The sequence below is a fragment of the Podarcis liolepis genome (assembly GCF_965112155.1).
Source record: "Podarcis liolepis genome assembly, chromosome: 10".
In the NCBI taxonomy this organism is placed as follows: Eukaryota; Metazoa; Chordata; class Lepidosauria; order Squamata; family Lacertidae; genus Podarcis; species Podarcis liolepis.
This window is the reverse complement of record NC_139562.1, coordinates 12,888,854-12,902,264: the sequence shown is the minus strand read 5'-3', so window position 1 is coordinate 12,902,264 and position 13,411 is coordinate 12,888,854.

Sequence of the window (13,411 nt, the reverse complement as noted above, 5' to 3'; positions counted from 1 at the left end):
CGAGGGTCTCTCGCCGCGGGGCATGCCGGGAGAGACGGGTGTGGGCGGGGCTGCTTCCCTAGAGCGCGGGGGGCGGGCCCCCGTCAATGGAACGCTGTCAATGGAATGCTCGCGTCTCCGCCCTTCTCTCCCCCCCCCGCACCCAAACCTCCCTCCCATTCAGTTATATGGTCCACGATTGGCGTGCCTTTTTCCCAGACAGGTTTTCTCTCCGATGACTCCCCCCCTTTTCTTGGGCCCAAAATGACAGAATTACAGAGTTGCAAGGGACCCTGCTCCAAGTCCTTTAAGGACCTAGCACCACCCCTAGCAAAGGGACTAGCCGCGGGGCGGGGAGGGCATGTCTGACGCTCAGACATTTGTGTACACAGATTTAGACGCCCATTGAGTGTGACGTAGGAAGATCCCTTTGTAGATTTGCAGAGCTCGGTGTCCGCAGCCGGAGCGCGCACAGATCATACTCCTGCTGCGGAAAATTACATGTCAACATTGCAGCTCAACTGGTATCCACAGGCTTTACACTTGAACATAGGAATAACTGTGCAGTTCCAATGATTGCATACACTTGAATGTCACGTGTGAATAACGTTTTATGAGTGCACAGGTCAAGTAGGGCTCATTCCACCAACTTTGCTAAAAGCCACTGTGTCAGATGGTCATTGCAGGAACAACTATCTAGAAATTGGTGTCTGACGTTTGATTTTTCCTCTTCCCTTCCTGTCCCTTTTTCCTTGCATGTCATTTTAAAATAAAGATTGTAAGCCACTGGGTGTGAGGGTGTGGGTGGGAGGCTTTCAGGCTGAAGAGCAGCGTACCAATGCTCTAAAACAAACAAATGGATTTAATGCAACACTTAAGTCTTCCTTACGTCTTACTCATTTGAGGCAGAGTTGCATGATCACAGTTTGATTAATCATAACAGAAGGAGGAAATGGGACTGCACATTGGCTCAGCTGAAAGATCAGCACCCATCAGTCTCCTCCTATGACTGTCATAACATGGCAGCCATTCCACCAAGAAAGAACTACAGGGCCTCAGCTGAGAGACCAACAACTTTCAGCTCTTCCTTTCCCCAAATACTGTTTCCAGTGGGTCATTACAAAACCCCACAACTAAGACTGAATTGCCTGAGTTTATCAACTCCCAGCACCACCTCCTCCCTACAACTCCTTTCCCCTTTGTGTCCTGTCTTTAACACTGCAAGGCTGTCAACTGTCTTTTTTTGTGGCGGATCAGCAAAGTAAAAAAAAAAAAAATGCTTCAGATAAAATAATAAGACCATCACTTTGCAATCCCCTTGCAGTTATTGGATAGCTCAGTCATTAGAGCATGAGACTTAATTTCAGGGCTGAGGGTTTGAGCCCCATGTCGAGCAAAAAGATCCCTGCATTCCAGGGGGTTAGGCTAGATGACCCTTGTGACCCCTTCCAACTATGGATTTCTAGGATTCTAGTGAGGCATCAGGCATAAGCCTGCATTTTATTAATGTTTGATCAGGACTTGTATATTAAAGAGGGCTTAGATTTTCAAAAGTTTCATGCCAGGCAGACCAGCTGCTTAAGAAAACACTGGCAATGTTTTCCTCCTAGACAAGGGGGCCCCTTGATTGATAGCAGAAAACAATTCTCAAAGTCGTAAAAGCTGAAATTACAGGCTGAGAACGGACACTGACCCTACATGTTACAGAAGATAACAAAGGCAGAGATAAATATAATTAGGAATGAGTAAATAGTAAAATAATACCAATGTGCCTCCCAGTAAAATGAGCCAGATCTTCTTTCCAAGGTTAAAGACCAAATGGAGAAGCATCTGGCTGCCAGAAAGAAAGCATTTTTGGGAAGTCTTTTTAAAGCTGTTTCTTTCTTAAACTGAGAGAGTTTAAGGGCAATAAAGGCTGGAGAAGGGGGGGAGTGTAAACAGGGGAAGAGGTTTTTTTTCCTATTTTATTTTGAGGCTGTAAACTGTTCCTTCCTTGTTACTTTTAGGAAGTTTATCCTTCTAAAAAGCTATCTATGATAATGTATGAAATATGCTGGCTTAAATGTAATTATGCAAAGGATTTAACAAATGCTGGATTCTTATTTCATATAGTTGTAAGAGTTGTAATTAAGTCAGCCACCAGCCCCCTGCCAGACAGGAAGACGCCATCTAAGCTGTCCTGATATATAAGTTGTCAAGCATTTGTTTAGAAACCTTCAAATGAAGGAGATCTTTCAATGTTGATGTGAAACTCAAGATCCTTGACATATGTTTAAGATAAAAATTTAAGATTAACCATTTGTTTTAGAAGGCAATAGGGCAAGGAGGGCAAGAGGTGAGCTGGTAATTAAGATTCCTTGTTGAGACACATGTAAGATATATTACTACTTATTTGTCATTTATAGATGTAACAATATATAGCTCTTTGTGTTCCATATAAGGACAGGAGGATATGGGTGTATCTTTTAGGATTGGTTATAGCAATCAGCCAATAGGAAATCCAACCAGGCTGATTGGACAGAGGCAGCCACAGGAGGAGCAAAGGGGGCTGGATTAAGGGAATATAAGTGCTGGCCATAATGGCAGGAGGCCAGGCCAGAGCTTGGTAACCATATACCACTGTGCCTCTCATTTATTTGTCTGACAAATAAATAATTATTTTAATTTCTCTATTGCTGCGTTGAATATTTCATTCCAGCTAAGCGTTAACCACAAGCAGGGTGCTACACTAGGACTGGGATGAAAAAAGAAAAATTAGCTTATTGAGCAATTGTATCCTTGTCCATACATAACACAGGAATGTGTGCAACCTCAAAATTTCCAAAGAACTTTCGGGAGCTGAAATTCGGGGCATGACCCAGATCAGATTGACTTGTACATTCATTTTATAATGGCTCAAGGCTGGATTGATGGGTGTGTCCAATGTTCGTGAAAATGTGCAGAGTTCATTTTATCTGAATCATTTTGAACCTTGTCCCTATATTGACTTGAAAGCTTTCTCTCCCCCACCCCCTTCAGAGGATATTCAGCATATCTAACCAGGCATTTGCACCAGTCATTTACTTCCGAGTAAATACACTTATGTCCCAGATATAAGTCTTCTTCATATGTCTTCTTCAGCAACTATTAACCCTTCCATATTTACACAATACTATTCCCTCCTTCATCCACTTAGTTTTACTGTATTCTCTACTTTATGACTGATCCCAAAAAGAGAAAGAGGGACCTGAGGAAATGATTAATGAAAGCGAGATGGTTATCTAGTGGAAAAAAATGTGCCATTCAAATGCAAAAGATTAACCCTGCAGCACAGGTCAGGCAAACTCTCATCAACTAATAGTTCAGCTATTAATGGTTGCAAAGTAAATTACAGCCCCTGACGCAACTGCGTTTACTGCCAAGCACCGTGCATGGCATCACTGCATGCTTATGTAATTGCTGGCTCCTTTCATTTAATTTCATTATGTTTATGTTATATGATTGTCTGCTTCCGTAGCATCTTTCAATCCAGAGTCCTTTCCTTTATTGGCGTATGTGCACCCCTGGCCTATGGTTACCAGACGTCCCCGTTTCCCGGGGACAGTTCCCGGATTTACAAATCTGTCGCCGGACAAAATCCATCCCTGGAATGTCCCCGGATTTCATTTAATGTCCCCGGATTTATATTTTAAGTGTTATAGATTTATTAGTAGGGAATGAATGTTGCGTGATTGGTTCAGCGGCAAAAGACACATCATATGGGGATTTCCGGAGAGGCAAAATGGCGGGCACCATGGCAGCGAGCAGCTCCTGAAGCCAGCCAGAGCCAACTGCACTACCAGGCTGGCTCCGGGCTGCTGAGATTGCTGCTGCCGCAGGGGAACTGGGAACGCCCGGTGTGTCAACTGGGGGAACCGCTGATCCCACCCATGACCCAAATCGAGGTGGGAGCAAGAGCGCCCGGCCACCTGGTTGACTGCCCAGCAGCACTCGCAGGGAGAAGGAGGAGAAGGAAGAGAGAGAAAGAGGAAGGAGAAAAAAGAGGGGAGCCCCAAGCTTGCAGCGCTGTTGCCTCTGCCGCTGCTGAGGAAGAGAAGCAGGAGAGCACCGGGTGAGCAAGGACAAGTGGCCGAGCCCAGGCCCAACCCAAGCCTACTCCATGGCAGATAGCACTCTAAGAGATCAGGCCAGGGCCCAGAGGAAGGCTGCGTGACAGAGGAGACCCAGAAGAGAAGATATTACTTCTTAATTTTTTTTAGAAAATGATTTTTTAAAAAATAACTTTTTTCCTCTCTCTTTTTTTAAAAAAGTGTCTCTGGATTCTTTGAAAAAATCTGGTAAAATTGCCCTAACCCTTCTGCTGCAGTTCTTAATGCTTTATCTTTATGCTGCGTTTTAGCTTGATGACACATTATTGAGTTAGGCAATAAGCTTGTGTACATTGTGTACATGGGTAGCCATGAGTTGTTACAGGAAAACATAAATGTTACTGCAAGGCTGATCAAAAAAGGGCGTTGGCACATGAAACCCTTTTGTAGTGTAGCAATATTAGAGATAATCAAAAAACAAGTAAACCCCTTTAAGATACAGTGTTGTAGTGGTCCAGGGTCATTGGGGGACAGGCGACCCTTACTAATTTCCTCAGCAGGGCCCCTGCCTCCAGCATCTTAAAGCCACCCAATCAGCATGGAAGGGGAGCCTTTGAACCACTGCAAAGCTAAGTGTTTAGGTGCTTTAAGTTTCATGCAAATGGTGCGCATGTTCCGTAACGGACAATGGCATGCCCTCTAAGCGGCCCTGTTTTCCAGGAACAGTCCCAGAATTACGAAAGCCCTCCTGGCAGAGGACAGGCCTACCCTGGGCAGGAAAAAGGAGCCTGATCTTTGTTGATCTGTTGCAACAGGGTGCTCCCTTCACACGCAGGAAAGGAGGAGGACCCAGAACCAAGGTGTGCCTGCCCTTATATAGACATTTCGAATTCCCTGCCCTGGAGCTCAAGACCACCCCTCCATATATCACGCATGCATCACAGAAGGGGTGTAACCCAAGACCACCCCCCCACAAAGATCATAGCTACATCACAGAAAAGTTGTTTTTCCTGTCTGCCAGTTATCTGATGCCTTATCTGATTGCCTTTCCTGGTAGTCTGGCCATTCCTTTGGGATGGTGATTACCCAATTCCTGAGACAATGAGATGGTTCCCTCACCCCCCCCCCTTGCAGAGAAAACATTTGGTCAGTTCGGGAGTCAAAATGGTTTCAGAGCGGTTTTCCTGTGCTGCTCCAGATACGTGGTCCACATATTTATGTATGTGCTTGGTACATTTATGAACATTTATTATATATATATATATAAGACCTTAAAAAAAATTATTACACCATGTGCATCCACATCTAATGTTGCCCCTTTCTAAAATTTATTTATTGGTGTGTGTTTTTCTTTTTTGTAAATCTTACCTGTGTTAGCAGCACTGAAGTGATCTCTCCAGGACATAAGCCTGGACAGTGTGTCTGGAGGTCCTGGGATGCCCAGATGGCAAGACTCCCCTCTTGGTCTCACTGACATGGTCCAATGGAAAGCAGAGCAAGATGTTTGGCACCAGTTTGGCTGCAGGAGTTGCTATATTCCAATTTCATCATTTTCAACGTGCTCTTTGGTCCTAGCACTGTTTTGTATTTTTTCAACATTATTTTATTGGGGTTTTTAAAAACTCTACACGGTAACCACCTACCAATTTTTTTACAATTCAAAAGCTAAAATGTGATAAATATATAAGTGTTAGGTTTAACAAGTTTTAATCATCAGCTTAATACTTTAATAATACGTGAAGCTTTTTATATTTAGTACATTTGCTGCTCCTGGTTTTATTTTTACAGCTTATTTTCCTGCTTTACAGATGTATATTCAAGGAATTGTTCTTAATGCCACAACTAGTTTGCTTATGATGAGTATGAGCTGCCCTGAAAATCTTGCCCACTTTTCTTCCAGTGTTCTCTTGTATCTAGAAATCGCCATGGATCAGATGACTGACACAACTCTCCTGTGAAGAAAGGTTACAACAGTTGGAGTTTTTTAGTTTAGGAAAAAATTATTGAGGCTGCATGATAGAGATTTGTAAAAGTGCATGCATGCTGTGGGGAAAACAGAAGTTTTTCTGTTAGAACCTGGAGTCATCTGATGGAGTCGAATGGTGGGAGAATTAGCACAGACAAAAGCAAAACAACTTACAATTCATTCATTTAACCAAGGTTATATACCGCTTGACTGTAATAAAACCTCTAAGCAGTTTACAAAAATGAAACACTGAAATTATTAATAAAAGACAGATAAAAACAGGTATTTAAAAACATTAAGATTATTAGAATCAACAATAAGCTAAAAACAGATTTAAACACATGCAACGTCTGCTTGTCTGGATAGTCTTGCCTAAGCAAAAATGTTCTATGCAAATACCGACAAGAGTGTGGGGGTGGTGTCTGTCTGATGTCAATTGGCAAGAAGTTCCAAAGCGCAGGTGCTGCCACAAAAGAAAATCAATTTATTGCAAGTGCAAAACAAGTATCATGCACCTGTAACAGTGCCGGTTCTGCAGAATAAGGGGGTAAAGGCGTAAGGTGATGCCACGATCTAAAATCCAACCTAAGGAAAGCAAGAAGAGGAAGGGGAAGTGAAGGCAGGGGTAAACAGGGAAACATCGTGTGGTTGTTTCAGTTAAAACACGCTTGGGCTTGACTACAAGGTTTGGCTTTGGAGCATTGATAGTGAATGGGAAAACTTTAAACAATCAGATGTTTCAAACAAACTGTGTCTGAAATAAAAAAAAGCAAGCTGCCGTAAAAAAGGAAATGTTTGAACACCAGTGATCTTTACAATGGAAATAACAGAAACGTGGCGCTGTGGGTTAAACCACAGAGCCTAGGACTTGCTGATCAGAAGGTTGGCAGTTTGAATCCCCGCAACGGGGTGAGCTCCCGTTGCTCGGTCCCTGCTCCTGCCAACCTAGCAGTTCGAAAGCACGTCAAAGTGCAAGTAGATAAATAGGTAAACGGCATTTCCGTGCACTGCTCTGGTTTGCCAGAAGCGGCTTAGTCATGCTGGTCACATGACCCGGAAGCTGTACGCCGGCTCCCTCGGCCAATAAAGCGAGATGAGCGCCGCAACCCCAGAGTCGGTCATGACTGGACCTCATGGTCAGGGGTCCCTTTACCTTTACCTTACTATGAATTTAAAAAAAAAAATCCTTCCAGTAGCACCTTAAAGACCAACTAAGTTAGTTCTTGGTATGAGCTTTCGTGTGCATGCACACTTCTTCAGATATCTGAAGAAGTGTGCATGCACACGAAAGCTCATACCAAGAACTAACTTAGTTGGTCTTTAAGGTGCTACTAGAAGGAATATTTTTTATTTTGACTATGGCAGACCAACACGGCTACCTATCTGTAACTGAATTTTAAGTTCTTGTAGGCAGGTGTGACATTTGAGAACTTGCAGGCACTCTCCTCTGATCTGCACACTTTTTATTTAGAGCTCTTTCTCCTTCAGTCATTCATGTGTAAACAGCCATCCATGTGGCACACTGTTTGGCGCTTGCCCAGGGATCATTCATGGCTAATTTTGTTCTGCCCTTTATGAGTAGGCGTTTCCAAGATGCTCAGTCATAGCACTCTACAGTACACGGCACACAAAGAAATTGTTGTAATTCAGGCCTGCAAAACGTTAATGGCCTATCTCGTGCTGGATGTGTACAGCAGGGGCTTCCTATATAGGTAGCTCTTGCCATTGCTACCAGCTTGGGACAGTACAAAGAAGGGCCTGGCAGAATGCAAGACATGCCAAGTGGGAAGTGCTTGGCTCACGTGTGACTGGTCAGTTAAGAGTTCCTTGTACGACTATCAAATCACTCCGGAGATTTTAGCTAACAAACGTTTTAAGTAAGAATTTATGAAGAGCACTGGTGGATCAGGCCAGCGTGTGGGATCAAAAGAAGCCTACATACAAGATTCTGAGACGACTGCCATATTTTGCTGAGAAGAGCGGAACATAATATAGGCCCATACAGCTACCATGTGAGAATTGCCTTTGCAATTCTATACAGTGGTACCTCTGGTTAAGAGCTTAATTCGTTCCAGAGGTCTGTTCTTAACCTGAAACTGTTCTTAACCTGAGGTACCACTTTAGCTATTAGGGCCTCCCACTGCCGCCGCTGCACGATTTCTGTTCTCACCCTGAAGCAAAGTTCTTAACCTGAAGTACTATTTCTGGGTTAGCGGAGTTTGTAGCCTGAAGTGTCTGTAACCCAAGGTACCACTGTACTCATTTACACCTGGGAATAAACCCCACTGAAACGAGTGGGACTTAAGTATTGAGTTGGCATATTGTAGGACTGCACTGTAAGAAATCCATTTGAAAACTGACCTTTCTGTGAACATGCTTGTTTCCTTGAGTGGTCTGTGCACGAGTTGTTATGGGGGCAAGGTGTGGTGCTGTTGATGGGCTTTCTTTGCACTGTACTGAGTCATTGAGAAAGACAGCCCTCGTTTTTTCCTCCAGGGGCCTTGGGAACAACTCTGTGAGCTAAGCACATGAACTGGCCCCAAATCATGATATTATCATTGTGAATTTGTTGCTTACAACAACAACAAAATCAAAGTGACTTGCTTTTTTTAAAGCATTCAATACCAAATTTAAAGATTTAAAAAACATCAAGTCAATCATTCTCTAATTTAAACTATTATAAAAGAACATAAAAATTACGGTCATGCAGAGCCTGTATAGATTTGAACCTAGGTCTCCACTGTTTCTAGTTCAGCACTCCACCTACTATGCTTGGTTAGAATGAGAACCATTTAAAGGCATATGCATTTTAATTCAATGCGAAAAGGTCAACAGCGTCATGCTTAACAACCTCCTGTTTGCTTTGGGGAGCAACTGGAGAGAGCACGCAAAGATCCACGTGTGCACACTACATTTCTTTGACCATTTGCTATTGTCAGACAGTATGGTTGGCAACTATTTTGCTAGCAGATAGATGGTTGCTTTAGGGACGCGGGTGGCGCTGTGGGTAAAACCTCAGTGCCTAGGACTTGCCGATCGTATGGTCGGCGGTTCGAATCCCCGCGGCGGGGTGAGCTCCCGTCTTTCGGTCCCAGCTCCTGCCCACCTAGCAGTTCGAAAGCACCACTAAGTGCAAGTAGATAAATAGGTACCGCTTTATAGCGGGAAGGTACACGGCATTTCCGTGTGCTGCGCTGGTGCTGGCTCGCCAGAGCAGCTTCGTCACGCTGGCCATGTGACCCGGAAGTGTCTTCGGACAGCGCTGGCTCCCGGCCTCTTAAGTGAGATGAGCGCACAACCCTAGAGTCGGACACGACTGGCCCATACAGGCAGGGGTACCTTTACCTTTAGATGGTTGCTTTAAGAAGAAGACAGAGGGCAAAAGTTCCTTTCTTTTCTCCTCCTGAGAAGTGTAGGTATAGATTACTGATTGGTAGCAGTTCCAGATGATTCCAGATTGCTGAAGTTCCAAGTGGTAGAAAACCTATGAGACTTGTGCATTGAGACTACTGTATTGTAATACACTCTTACATGGAGCCTCACTTGAGACTGGTCCAGAAGCAGCAGCAGGTGGAGAATCCTGTGGTCATGTTGTTTTATACTTTCCTCCAAGCTTTTGCCCTCTGCCCAAGAAACTTCCACAGCCAGTTTTTGGATCTGGTGTCAGAACCCCAAGTACAGTGTTGGTTCTAGCTCTCCTGAAATATACCTTATCCCTGCTTGTCAGTTTCTGCAGGGTGTGCAACAGTTCACAGCTAAATAAGTTACCACTTTCCAGCTGCCCCCATCCTGAGGAAACATTTATTCCCTTGTCCAAAAAGCAAGTTCTTTATACAGGCTGAAGCCAAGGTCTTTGGGAAGCAACAGATGACCTTGAGTGCCCTTTGAAGTAGTGGAGTTTGAAGAAGTAAAAACAAAAAGCACACAAACCCCAAAGCATTTTGGCTCATTTTGGAATAGGCAGCACAAAGTGTCATCACATGAGATTTAATAGCTGTGTTTGCTCTCTTAAGTTTGAAGAATACAGAGGGGGTTTTGTTCTGTTTGTTAGCTAGCTTAATCTCTTTTAATGCACTAAGAAATACCTGGCACGTCTCTACAAAGAGAACAGAGATTATAGTATAGATAAATACCGTATATCCCATCACACTGCTGAAAATATCTTCCCAGGGTTCTGGCCTTTTAAAGTTGGTTGGGGATGGGAAATGACAATTTTTGTACTGCTGCTGCTGTACTTTCTCAGTGTGTTTGAAGCTGTCAACCTGAGGTTTAAATCCTACACACACACACACACACACACACACACATTTGGGAATACCGGTAAGTCCCATGGAAATAAGCAGAACTTCAAAGTACACATGCAAAGGATTTGGCTGAACATCTTGGAGTTGATCCATTGCAGAATTAAGTGTGCCTAAGCCCAGGGAAATAATTTGGTTTAGGATTATTGTTGTTGGCATCAGTTTGTCTCAAGAGACAATGGAGTGCCTCTGGGGGTGAAGTTAAACTACTGCATTAGCAGCACCAAAGTGACCTTCGCAGGGCGCAAGCCTGTGCAGTGTGTATGGAGGGCCTGGGCTGCCCAGACGACAAGGCACCCCTCTCGGCCTCACTGATGTGGTCCAAATGAAAGCATTTGGCATCAGCTGGGCTGCAGGAGTTGCCAGAAGGAGGTGTACAAGGTGCCACCCAGCCGCCTTAGGGACTCCACTCTGGATTTGTGTAGGGTTTACTCCTGAGCCTTTTCTTCCTCTGAAGATACCCTGCAAAGCAGTGGAGGTTTAGGATCAGTTTTCCTTCTCCTAGATGGGCTACCTTCCCAGGTTGAACACCACCTACTTCCCTCTACCACATGTGCAGAAACCGCCATCTTGACTGTTGAACCGACTATTGGTCTTGTCCCCTCAATCTGCCACAGTCTATCTTAGAATAATACCGTAATTATGCATTTTTAAATTTCTGTACCACTTTTCATCCAAGGATCACAAGTCGGTTGACAATAAAAACACAGCAACACAAAACAAACAAAAACCGTACTCTGCCACATATTATGTGTGCCATAGAGTTGCAGTCCTAAAGGTGCTTTTTTGTTTTTGATGTGCTGTTAATATTGGTAGCACCACTACAATGTACTCCAAAGGTAATTCATATACATATAGATGTTTTCAGAATTTAATACTACAAGCCCTCCCCCCCACAACTTAAAACACATGGCTAGAGCCTTGGGAATCCAGAGTTAAGTCTCTACCTAGCCATGAATCTCATTGGGCGACCTTGGGTTAGTTACTATCTGTCGGCTTAACCTACCTCCAGTTGTTGCAAGGATAAAATTGGGTGGGTGTCAGAGAACAATATATATTATCTTATCCCACTGAAGATGAAAGAAACTGAATCAAAAGTACTATTCTTACCAGAATGGTAACTGTCTTTCAGCTGTAACCTCTTTTATACCCTTCAAGATGTAAATAAGCCTGATGTTTCACAGCTGATAGGCCAATACAGCAATATTGTGTTAATGTTAAACAAACTTACCTTGTCATCCATCGAAATCTAAATGCTTGTCAGTACAATTAAGTTATAAACTGTTAATAAATGTTTCTATAGCAATAAAATCCAGAAGACTGTCATTCTATTGAAGAACAAAGAGTATTTCGACACCTTAAAGGTGAACAGATTTCGAGTGCAATCTTACACATACTTCCTCAGCCACAGGTTCCAATGAGTTCAATGGGAATTAAGCCTAGATCTGTACAGGACCGTTGCACAAGCTTTTAGGAACAAGGGTCTGCATGAAGTGTTTTTTCTCAATTGACAGGAGCCATGGAGGCTGCTGCCCATCAGGATTGGTAGGGCAGAAATCAGGAAGACCAACCGTAGAGAGAGCCAGAGGTAATGACAGGCAGAACCAAACCCTCATTGGTGTAAGAAAGAAGGCAGGCTGAGACTGGTGGGGCAGAGCCCCATTCACGTTTCATGGATCAGCATCTACTGGATGAGAGGATATATTGAATGAAGTGCATTGGGAGGAACATACTGGAGGTGGCTGTTGAGTTCTCCACTCTCTTTCTTTTGCAGTGTAACGTTCCTCACAGGGTTGTTGTGAAGTTAAGAGATGAAGAGACCATGCATAATGCCTTGAGTTTATTGGGATGATGGCTGGAACGCCAGCGTAATGAATAATAAAATAGTGTTTCTAAACTGGCTTTTCATATACAGTGGCACCTCGGGTTACATACGCTTCAGGTTACAGACTCCGTTAACCCAGAAATAGTGCTTCAGGTTAAGAACTTTGCTTCAGGATGAGAACAGAAATCATGCTCCGGCGGCACGGCAGCAGCGGGAGGCCCCATTAGCTAAAGTGGTGCTTCAGGTTAAGAACAGTTTCAGGTTAAGTACGGACCTCCGGAACGAATTAAGTACTTAACCTGAGGTACCACTGTATATGGGTGGGGGGTAAGCAAGAAAGTAATTATTTTTGACTAATTTAAAATTAAGGTCATCCAAGTTAAAAGGACTTGGAATGTAACCTATATTGCAATTCCACTTTCAGAAATCTAATATGCAAGGCAAAGCCACCCCCAATTAAATATGCTTTGGCCCTTTCCTAACCTCTCGGCCCCCCTCCCCTGGTTATAGATCACTGGTTGGTCAATGTGTCACTGACTGCATCCCATAAGTGAATTCCACACCAATGCATCACTCTGGAGCATTCTGGGAAATTAGGACAGCTGCCTGCTATTGGCTACCACCAGGTAAGGCCCGACACACCAGAAGTCAGCTTTCTAAAGCCGCAAGGAAACATGGAGCCTTTGCATCCAGTGTTTAAATTTAACATGCTAGAAAGTCACTAAGAGGTTTTGTTTTCAGTGTGCAATAAACAGAAAGACTTGGCAATAGATTTAACCATGCAAATATTGACAACAGGTAACTGAAAAGCAAGTCCTGTTGAACTCAGTGGGGTTTATGCCCAGGTACTGCAGCCCCAAAAACCTGCTACAAAACACACAGTATTACAGAACATCATCTTCCAATGGAATCTTCAAGCCTGGGATTAGGCTGTCAACCAAGACGTGAGGAGGCCAAGCAAAAATCGACGTGGCTTGCAGGCCTAGACTTGTACAGGGAGAGAGAGGTATGATGATAATAATAATAATAATAATAATAATAATAATAATAATAATAATAATTGTTATTATTATTTATACCCCACCTTCCCCAGGCAAGGCTGGGCTCAGGGCGGCTAACAAGCAATAAAAACAAGTTGAATGAATACAACTTAAAAACAAGATTAAAATACAACATTTAAACATTAAAATACAGCTTCATCACAGGAGAAAGGAAAAAAGAAAGAGGGGGAGGGAATCAAATTGACTCCAAGCCAAAGGCCAGGCCGAACAAC